Here is a 12,133-nt window from a genome sequence, read left to right on the forward strand (position 1 = left end):
GAAAGTTTGTTATGAAGAATATAACTTTATCTACATTGGTTTTATTTTTTGCAATCACAGTTAAGATCATTAATTTTGTGTTTTCTTTTCTTTTTATTTGCCACCAAGCCTCTCTTTAAAAATTAACATAGGTGCTGTATGAGAAGGAAGGTGAGCACCAGTTTAAAAAAAATGTTCAAATTATTTACACATAATTAGGAAATATTTAACAAAATAAATAAAAATATATATATTTAAAAAGAAATAAGTGCATTCTTTTCAGTATTTATCATTTACCTACTCAATTCATTCACCATTATGCTTTCCTGACTCTTTTCTAACTTCCTATTTGTGATGAACCTAAGGGGAATAATACATTGCCCCTCCTTTTTATGGTTGCCCTTCCTCAATCTCTTCAACACAATGATTTGATATTATGGTTATCTACAACCTCATAATAATTACAGTCTTTGTTCTCCCAATTAACAATTTTGTCCTTAGGCTCAAGCATCCTTCAAAATATTGTTCATAATCCCTATATTCTCTCTTGGTCTCTGTGTCTGTCTGTTTTTCTGTCTTTCAGTTTTGGTCTCTCTCTGTTTCTCTGTGTCTGTGTGTGTGTGTGTGTATGTGTGTGTGTGTCTCCATTTATACACACATGTATATATTGCATAATGTATCTGTGTATGTACACCTAAATACATACATTTTTGTGTATATATGTGTATACACATATACATAATATCAACTATTCAGGTTTCTTATAGTTACTACACAAGTTCTCTAAAGGGCTACTACTTGTCCCATAATTTCTTCTTTAAAGAAAGTTGAAAGCTTACATTTCTCCCTGATAAGATCAGAGTTTTTTTTTCCTATTTTTTGGCAAATCAAGTCTCTCAGATGGCATCTTCATTGATTTTGTAGATTCCATCAGCATATTTGTTTTATTCATTAAAAGTGCAAAGATAGAATTTTGAAGTAGGATCTTAAACTGCCCATCTGGAAAAATATAGATAAAAGCTTTATGACTCATTTTTTTTTTGTGACAGCTGTGTTGAGAAGCAAACTCCCCATATCCCCAAAGATATGTCCTTTTAAAGAATTAAAGAAAGTACAACCAAAATATTTTAATATAGACTTTTGAAAAGTCACCTTTTTTCAGGGAAAAATGTATCAATTTGTACATAGGTTAGCCAGAAGAATGGATGGATCTGGTGTTACATTGCATGTGTATGTATGTGTGTGTGTGTGTGTAGATGCACGCACACATACACACAAAATACACACACACACATACATATATATTTCAAGATATTTCTAGTTGTCCTTTTGATCTGTCCATAAACAAATTGATACCTAATATGACAAAAATATATTATGTAATAACAATACTTTTTACACATGTATTGAAGTTCCGTTAAGTTTCTTCACTACTCTTGGTTTTCTGTGATTTACAGAATTTTTACAACTTCACAGTAGGAAATGATCAAATGATATTTAACTGGCTCATACCCTAATCTCTTTACAACATAGCTAACAATGAGGCATCTAGATGCTGCTCAAAGACATACAATAAGAACAGAAATATAACTTTTTTCAGGTGGCTCATTCCATTTGGGAATCACTATAACTTTAAATATAACTTTTTGAAACTTCTATCTGTTACTCTTGATTCTTTGCCCTTTAACCAAAAAGTATTTTTTTTTCCTTCCACACAACAGTTCTTCAAATTTTTGAATCAATCATATACTCCTCAAGGGTTCTTTATTCCAAACATCCCAATTTCATTTAGCCAGTTCTCACATGATTTAGGTTCACTCTTTTGCAAATGCCTTCTAGTTTGTCAATGTACTTTCTACTATTTGGTGCATATTTAGCATACATAGATTCATCACACAAAATAGCGCAAATCTGCCTATTATGGAAGAGAATCATGAAATCTCAGTGAAGGAGATTTCTTGGAGTACCATTAAATCAACTTATACCTAATCAAGAATCCCTTCTATGGCTGCCACAAAAGTGGTTGTGAAGCCTCTCTTGCCAGAGTGAGGGAAACCATCTTCTCAGAGACAATTTATTCCTGGTTTTCATAACTGATTTTGGAAAAGTTTCTCTTAACTTACACTGAAATAACTAAAACAAATGGAAGTGGGGTTATTAGGGAAGTTACTGATCAATTTGATGAGTTATCCATTCCACTGAGTGAAATTCCAGGATAAGAATCTATGCAGCACTTCCCTGAGGCATGTGAGCAGGTCCATTACCATCATTCTTAAGGGATATAAAGAACTCAAGATAATCCACTTATCAGTACATAGTCATTTTCACCTGGAGAGGAACTCATTCTTTTTGTTATATAGAAGTAAGCTGTGAAACCAGTTTTACTCTTTTTTTCCCCTTTCTTTTGGACTTTGAGAAGACAGATCAGCATGTAGTGGATTGGATTTGCATTCAAGGAGTCAGATAACAGAGGGCAGTGGGTATCAAACTTTGCTTATATGTAGTTTCCTCCCTGCTAGGAGTCATCAATGGTGACTTCTTTTAGAAGTACTTGATGGAGGTAGACATGTATTTTGTACCAGTCCTGACAGTAAACTTGAACCCATGAATAGTTTCCTCTCACCAGGAATAGTAATAGAAACTCTTGGCAGAAGCACATGGCAAACTGCATGCATTTCCTCAGGGAGGCTGTGCAGAGGGTTATGTACCTCAATTTCATGGTGACCTTCTATCTTTCTCTTTCACAGAAAAGACACTTGAGAACAGACTTGGTCATTTCATTAGGAACTGGAGCATTGAGAAATGCCCAGTATAAGTGCATGGCAAAAGCAGACATGCCTGTGTTCTGCTCCAGTTTTGGTACCTGCATTGTGGGAAAACTGAAATCTGATAGGGTATAAATTTGAGAGTTCAGATACTGGAAAATCTAAAAAAGAAAGAGATTTCCTATTGTAACATGCTCCTTGTAGAAAAATCACCTATAGGAAGCATAAAGTAAGGGAGTTCCTCCACCTAGGCAAATCAGAAAGAAAGCAGATAACTTATTAAGGAGTCCTCAAAGTATGCTTACATTTCAGACAGTTTATGCTGAAACATGTTAGAATCAGACTTTGGGGAACTGTGTATAACTTTGTTAGAAAGGACTTACCAGAATCATTCCCTATGCAATACTGAATACAGTGACCTTGGGGTGGGAATGTGATGCATTCTTTAATTATTTTTATGGATGCTTTATATTAGATTATGGACTCCTATGAGTCCTTGAATATTTTGCTTTTTGTGAGGCTAAAAAAAAGTCTATTCCACATCTGATATGATTTTATTACTTTAAGGATCTTATGGGAAATAGGGAAAATCTATAACCAAACCATGTTAGGAATACAATAAAATGTCCTTATGCAAATCATAGTGAGAATAACAAGTCAAATAATGAAGACAACCCTCACAGGATAAGCACTCAGAATTGGATCCAGTCAGTATAAGTTCATAGTATTAAGGGCCCTGGATCAATCGTCACAGATGGCAGACTCAAAAGGTCAGAGACTATGTAAGTTTAAGCAGCTGATATTGAATTCTATTAAATTCCCAGGTATATATAAACTGCTTCCTGCTGGCAAGGGGTGTAGAGCTATCCCTGCCTCAAGGGGGTCCCAAAGAGGAGATTGACTGGAACCAAGCACAGGCTGCATCCATGGAATGAAGGGAAGACACTGGCTGGTACCTGCTGTTTGCTGCCAACTGTAGGTGAATTGCCTGTAGACTGGAAGACAAATCTGACAGAAAAGACTGCAGGGCTCAGATATGAAGCAGGGAGTAGATTTAGGACCCAAATATGAGAGAATAAAACATCCTTAGCTCTGCTTGGATTCAGATAATTCCATCTTTCAACCATGCAGTATCAAATCCAACTCATAGACAGACTCAGGAATAGCTAGGTGGGTAACATTCCTTTTCAAAGGAACATAATGGGGAAACTGAGGATCCCATCTTAGATTGAGGCTAAAATTGTCCTCTCAGCTTTTCCCAATGCTGACTTCTCACCAGTATCACGTTCTCTCTGAGTAGCTTGTGGCATGTCTCAGATGGTGGATTATTGATTTATTGATGAATTATTATGACTTATTATACAACTCAAAATAAACTTGAGAGCTTTTTTTTTTTTAACTCAAACAGCAAGTTTCACTAATCATGGCTTAGGAAAAACTTTTCCAGAATTTACATCTCAAATTTAAATTTGTCCTGGTGTAAAAAGCCAATTGTTAGAGATTTTTCCTATGCAATTGCAAAGTCTTAGCAAGACAAAACCCAAACAAGCTTTTTGGGAAGTTTACACATTAAAACAATAACCAACAATAGCCAAATTATTTTAGTGGTAACCAAATTATAAAAAAGTTGCTTGACATAACTGATACAAAAAGTTTACCAATTTGAAACTTGAAACAAAACCATTATCAGTCAGGTCATTTCAGTTTTGTTAAGTGCATTTCTGAATTACTTTACATAGAGAATCAACATCTCATTATTAACAGTTAAAACTACAACTCTAAAAAGAGTGTGCTTACCCAAGTTTGAAGGTTAGCTTCTTTACCTTGACCTGAATGTGCTGAACCTGGGTGATGCTTCCAGGCAAAGGTTGCCCTAGGGCCCAATACCATTGCCGGGGGGCCCAAGATGTAGGTGCTGCCCCTTCCCCATCCTTCCTGTCTCAGGTGGGGGAAGATAAAATCAAAGGTGAAGGGGGAAGGGAGAAACTCTCTTCTCCTATGAAAAGGATTAAGAGATACCCTCTTGACTCAAGGGAAGGGAGTGACCAAGGTTGTAAGGAGATGTTTCAAAACTCCTTAATGATCAACCACAAAACCTCCAGAATCTGCCAAGATATTTTTAGCTATTCTAACTCTTCCCTGTAACTTCCATGAAGGAGAATTCAGGGGTGTAGAGGGAAGGGAGTAAGTAAGCCTCAGGGAACCAAAAAGCAACTGCAATTTTCCCCAATTCTCTAGCGCCAAGAGAATTGACAGAATTGGGCATACACTTCTGGAGAGGGCATCCATCCTTGTGCTATGCTGCAGAAGGTGTACCCAGGTCCATGGCCTTGAACTGACCCAGTGGACCAAGAGCCTGAGAGTGTCAGGCCAAGTGTGAGACATCCTTGTAACTGTCTTCCTGAAAAGCACCTCCAAGCCTTAGTGCTTAGAGAGAGATCCCAAATGCAGAGCAAGAAATGAGGGGAGATGGGAAGCTTACACACCTTCTAGTCTTGGTGGAGAAGAACCTGGGGTTAGGCAGTTTTCCCATATGGGATACCAAAATGTTGAGATTTGGGGGTTTAGGGGTGCCTAGACCCCCAAAATTACTACACACAGGTCCTGTCTGAAAGAATTCAACCCAAGTCTTCTTTCAGCCTAAGGGAAGGTTTATTTTATTCTCTCATATTTGGGCCCTAAATCTAGTCCCTGCTTTATATCTGGACCCTGCAGTCTTTTCTGTCAGATTTGTCTTCCAGTCTACAGGTCATTCACCTCCAGTTGGTAGCAAACAGCAGATACCAGCCAATGTCTTTGCTTCCTTCCATGAATGCAGCCTGTGCTTGGTTCCAGTCAACCTCCCCTTTGGGACTCCCTTGAGGCAGGGATAGCTCTATGCCCCTTGCCAGCAGGAAGGGGTTTCAGAAGCCAAGTTTCACCCCTTATCCCAAAAGAATTTGGGTCCCATTTGTTTGAGGGGGGAATGATGAGGATGGTATCTACACCCCAAAAAGGAAAAACCCTGGACTTTCCCACATGGCCAAATCTCTGGCATTTGCCTGAGGCTATAATCCCATCACTAATTAGAACACTAGTAATCTATTACCTAGATTATAAGAATCTGAGCTGTGGCTAGATTTTAAGAATCTAAGCAATGGCTAGATTATAAGAATCAGAGCCTCAAATGAATTCTTGTCTAGCCATATCAAACTTGTCCAGATACAATTCATTCCTTGTTTTCATAACTGATTTTGGGAAAGTTGTTTCTTAACATTAAGCTGAAATAACTAAAACAAATAGAACCTTCAATATATGTGTAAAGTATAAAGTATTTTTAATACCCACATTTATGGATTGGTATTTCTCTATTAAATGTTTTATTGGAGTCAAACCTGTTCAGGTCTTTTTGAATCTTGACTAATCCAATGTGCTGTTTTTCCCAATATTGTCTCATCTTCAAATTTGATAAGTATACCATACATGTATTCATCCAAGTTATGTTTGCATTCATTTTTATAGATCATTCTTAAATTCTCTCAGATAAACAAAAAGTCATTCATTTGATGGAGGTGAATGATTGCATTATAATCCTCAGACTATACCCAGATAACACAATGTTCCATAGTAAGGATCTGTTCCATATTGATTCTAATGGAAACTATAGTAGCCTTATTGCTTTTTAATGTATAGTAATCTCTACTGAAATGCTAATTATCTCTTTTACAATTGGATAGTAACAGGGAGACAAAAAAGTAGAGATGTTCCTTTTTTCCCCTTCCCCCACTGAATCATTACCATTTGTAGCCAGCATTCTGATGACATAATAGGAAACCTAAAGAGGCAAGAGAGTGGAAAATCTATTGGATTCTATTAGTAGTGGTGGAACCTACTAAAAAGGATTTAAGAGCAAATCAACTGAATTAAGAATTAGTGTAGAAAATTGAAAACAACAGAAAAGAAAATTGGGCATACAACTGAAAAAAAAAACTAGAAAAAGAACAAAGTAAAAATCCTCAATTAAACACTAAGTTAGAAATATTGAAAACCAAAGGAGAAATTAAAAAAATTGAAATTAAGAAAACTATTGAACTAATAAATAAAACTAAGAGCTGGTTTTATGAAAAAAAAAAACAATAAAGTAGCTAAACCTTTGGTTAATTTAATTTAAAAAAAAGGAAGAAAACCAAATTATCAATATCAAAATGAAAAAGGTGAAGCCACCATAGAGATCATTATGAAATGCAAAATGGATAATTTTGATTGCATTAAATTGAAAAATTTGCAGAAACAAAACCAATACTACCAAGATTAGGAGGGAAGCAGAAAACTGGGAAAAAATTTTTACAACCGGTCTCTCTGATAAAGACCTCATTTCTAAAATATATAGAGAACTGAGTCAAATTTATAAGAATACAAGTCATTCCCCAATTGATAAATGGTCAAAGGATATAAACAGGCAGTTTTCAGATGAAGAAATTAAAGTTATCTATAGTCATATGAAAAAAATACTTTAAATCAATATTGATTAGAAAAATGCAAATCAAAACAACTATGAAGTACCACATCATACCTATTAGAGTGGATAACATGACAAAACAGGAAAATAACAAATGTTGGAGAAGATGTGGGAAAATTGGAACACTAATGAGCTGTTGGTGGAGTTGTGAATTGATCCAACCATTCTGTAGAGCAGTTTGGAAGTATGCCCAAAAGGCTACAAAACTGTGCATATCCTTTGACACAGCAGTACCACTTCTAGTTCTGTATCCCAAAGAGATCATACAAATGGGAAAAGGACCCACATGTACAAAGGTATTTATAGCAACTTTTTTGTGGTGGCAAAGAATTGGAAATTGAGGGGATGCCTGAACTTTTAAACATCACAGTCACTGACTAATGGGTCTCTAGAAAAACTGTAACAAAAAGAGAAATATATTTTGATAGGTATTCTTTAAGCTTTCGTGATAACATAACTAAACCTTGCATCTTTCAAGACCAGTCTAGAACCTCACCTTCTGCAGGAAGAGTTTCTTGATCCTTCTTAAACTCAGTGCCATCTCTCTGTTGGTTATTATATGCAACTCATTTACACATAGTTCTTTGCATGTTGTCTCCTTCATTAGATTGTGAGCTCCTTGAGGACATAGGGCTGTTTTAAACATTTTTTGTATCCTTATCACTTCACACAGTGCCTGACACATAGTAATCATTTAATAAATGTTTTGTTTTATTTTATCTATTTTTTTTACTTTATTGACTGGATGGGTTCATTAGTGGATGTTAAGGAATTGGATTATTATTCTCTTTCTCCCAGGTAACATAATTCCATATTCCATGGGTTTTTGTTTGTGTGTTTGTTTGTTTAAGTTCTTGCAAGGGCTTGGAGTTAGTTTATTTCAGTACCTGTTACTATTATTTGAGAGTATCAAAGATCATTCAACTCAGCTTAATTCAATTTAATCCAATGAAATACAATAAGCATTTATTAAGCATCATCTAGGTGAAAAACACTAGGCTACACATTGGAGGTACAAAGACAAAATAACCTAATTTTTGTCTTTGCAGTGTTTAGCTTCTACTGAAGACAACAATACATACAGATATAAGTAAACACAAGATCAGTACAAATTTCAATTCAGAAGCTCCTTTGTAGAGATGAGGAGGAAGAATATTTCAGGCATGGGAGACAGGCTAAACAAAAGATCACTGAATCACAGATTTAGAAATGGGAAGGAACTTGGAGGCCATCTAGTCTAACCTTCTCATTTACCTAAGAGGAAGCTGAGGAACAGAAAGGTGAAGGGTCCTTCCAAAGCCCATATTGATAGTGAGAGGGTCGGGATTTTTATCTAGGTCCTCTAAGTCCAGTGATCTTTCCTTTGTACCAAAGAGGCAAGATATAGAATGTCATTCATGGTGTATAGTAAGCAGGTTAGTTTTTCTAAGCCATTTCAAGAAGTGCCTAAAAAGAAATTATTATAATTATACAGGAAAGGTAGGTAGCAGACCACTTGGTAGAAGCTTTAAAAGTCAAATAGAATTCTCATTTTATCATAGAGGTAATTATGAGTCAATGAGGCTTCCAGAACAGATGAATGACATGATTAGTCCTTTTTGGAGGATGTATTTGAAGGCAGGAAAGACTAGAGGGAGAGAATGAATAGAAGGCTATAGCAATAGCAAAAGGAAAAAATGATGTGAGCATGAATTTATGTGATAGATATTAGAAAAGCAGAAATAGATTTAAGAGATGTTTTAGACATAGAATCAAAATGAAATGTAAACTGATTGAATATGAGGGTAAGAGAGAGAAAAGTTGAAGTAAATTTAATACTACAAAACTGGGTAAGTGAAAAAATGGTGATATCTTCAACAGAAACAGAGAAGCTAGAAATTGCAAGGAAAGTGGCTAGAAGAATGATAACACAATCTGGTTTTGACATGTTAACTTTGAGGTGTCTGTGGGCATCTAGGTGGAACTGTCACCCATACAATTGGTAACAAGTTTAATAGGCAAGTTTGATTATGTTATCCCACTATTCAACCAACCCCAGTGTCTACCTACAGGTTGATATATAAAATCATTTATTTGGCTTTTAAAGTTCTATACGGTCTTGCCCTTCTTGCCTTTCCAGTCTTTTTACACTTACTCCCCTCCATGTATTCTGTGATTTAACATTACTGTTCTTGTTGTTCCTCAAACATGATACTTCATGTGTTGATACCCTGGTGCTCTCCCATGCCTGGGATATTGTCCCTCCTTACCTCTGCCTGCTAGGTTCCTTGCCTTTCTTGAAGATTCAATTACAATCCACCTTCTTCAAGTGACCTTTCCTGTAACCCCTCCATCCTCTGCAGTGCTTTCTTCTCTGAGATTACTTCCCATTTATATAGCATATACCTTGTGGGTACAAGTTTTCTTGCATGTTGTCTCCCTTATTATGGTGTCAATTCTATATTTTACCTTACAATTTATCCCTAGAGTTTAACACAGTACATGCCACATACAAATCATTAAATACATGCTTGTTGTTTGACTACTAAAATACTGTTGCTCAAAAAGAAATATTAGAGATAGATATATAGATTTAGAAGTCATCATCAAAAACAAGATAGTTGAATTTATTAAAGCTAATAAGGTCACTAAGAGAATGTGAAAGAGAGAAGAAGTGAAGAGAAGGGAAGGGAAAGGACAGGAAGGGAAGGGAAGGGAAGGGAAGGGAAAGGAAGGGAAGAGAAGGGAAGGGAAGGGATTGGAAAAGATGAGATGTAATATCAAGTCCTGTGGTATACTCACACAAGAAGAAAAGGATATGGAAGTTAATTCTACAAAGAAGACTGAAAAGAAGATGTAAGAGGGGTGAGAAAAGAACCATCAAAGAGTAGCATTATGAAAACCCAGAGAAGAGAAAGTATCCATGAAAAGAAGGATGTCAAGTATAGCATGTTGGAGAGAGTTTAAAAAATGATTAAGAAAAAAAAGTTTGAAGCATATACTTGGATTCATAGGCAACTTTAGAGAGAGTGGGTTTAAACAAATACTATGTTCAGAAGACAGATTACATCTTCTAGAAGACAGATTATGTGAGAGGAAATACTGAAGACAAATAGCTTTACATGGAATTTTGACTGAAAACAGGAAGGGAGTATTATTAATGTTAGCTTGGGGGGAGGGATGAGGTATTTTTAACAATATTTATTATTTTTCCCTGTTACATGTAAAAAAAAACTTTTAACATTTGTTTTTTTTAATTGTGAGTTGCAAATCCTTTCCCTCCATCCCTCCTCTCTGCCTTCCTTGAAGCAATAAGCAATACAATATAGGTTATACATGTACAATCATGCAAAATGTATATTCATATTAGTCATATTGTGGGAAAAAAACAACAGAAAGGTAGAACCAGGATGGCAGAGAAAATCAGAAACTTGCCTGAGCTCTCACAAATTCACATCCAAAAATTTTTTTTAATAAATCCTCACAAAAAAACATGTAGAGCAGCAGAATCCACAAAAAGAATGAAGTGAAACAATTTTCTTGCCCATGACAACTTAAAAGGCCGGCAGGAAAGATCTGTCTCACCAGAGTCAGAATGGAGTATACTCTAGCACAGGCTGTGCCAGTATAGGCTTCACCAAAGGAAACCAGCATCAGGTGTTGGGGCCAACTGAATCAGAGGCTGACAGCAGCTACTTCTGAAGCTCTCAGCCTACATACAGTAAGAGGATCTGACAACTGGCCAGAAGGAGATTACAGGGGTTACTTTGCTGGCACTGGATGCAGGACTCTGTTGCATTAGGCATACTCAAATGTACCTCTCCTTAGAACATACAACATTGGAGGAACTAAAAGTTTACAGATTCCCAGAACTAGTTCAGAAAACAGCAAAAAACCTGCAGCTTGGGACAGTAATGTCCCTGCCTCAGAAGCAGAGTCCAACTTTAGAATAGAGCTAAATGTCAAAACATAGACTAGACAAATGAGCAAGCAAGAAACAACAGTAACAAAAATTCTGACCATGCAAAATTATTATGGGACAGTGAAGTTCAAAACGCAAACTCAGAAGAAAAAAACAAAATCAAAACTGCTACATCCGAAGCCTCAAAGAAAAATGTGAATTGGTCTCAGGTCCAGGAAGCACTCAAAAGGAGTTGAAAAATCAAATAAGAGAGATTGAATCAGCAGTGGCAACAGATACTTTCAGCACTCTCAGTTCACAGATGGTAAGGAGTTCAAACAACTGGTCACATGAGATTATGGGGGTCTCTTTTCTGCCACTGGGGGCAGGACTCTGTTGCTTTGTCAATACTCAGATCTGGGACAGAGTCTTGGGTGGCAGTCTCTGGGCAAGGACTGTGTGGTCATTCACAGACCAGAGCACTTGCCAACAGAGTAGTAAACCCACCTTTCCTTAGATCATACTGCCTTGGAAAAAGTGAAAACTTACAAGTCCCAAGAAGTATCTCTGAAAACAACTGCACAAAATCCCTGAGGCTTGGGACAGTGTGCTCCACCCTGGAAACAGAGCCTTACTTTATCAAAGAGTTAAAAGTCAAGAAATAGACTGGAAAATGAGTAAAGAACATGAGAAATTCTGACTATAGAAAGTTACTATCGTGACAAGGAAGATCAAAATACAAACTCAGAAGGAGACAACAAAGCCAAAACTCCTACATCCAAAGTCTCAAAGAAAAACACGAATTGTTCTCAGGCCATAGAATATCTCAAAAATAATTTTAAAAAGTTAGAGAGGGAGAGAAAACAGTTGGGAAAAGAAATGAGAGTGATACAAAAAAATTATGAAAAAAAAAGAGTCAGTAGTTTGATAAATGAGGCACAAAAAATAATAAACAAAATAACACCTAAAAAAACAAAATTAGCCAAATGGAAAAAGAGGCACAAAAATTCA

This window comes from Vombatus ursinus, unplaced genomic scaffold (genome assembly GCF_900497805.2).
Source record: "Vombatus ursinus unplaced genomic scaffold, bare-nosed wombat genome assembly UNPS02014807.1, whole genome shotgun sequence".
NCBI classification, from domain to species: Eukaryota; Metazoa; Chordata; class Mammalia; order Diprotodontia; family Vombatidae; genus Vombatus; species Vombatus ursinus.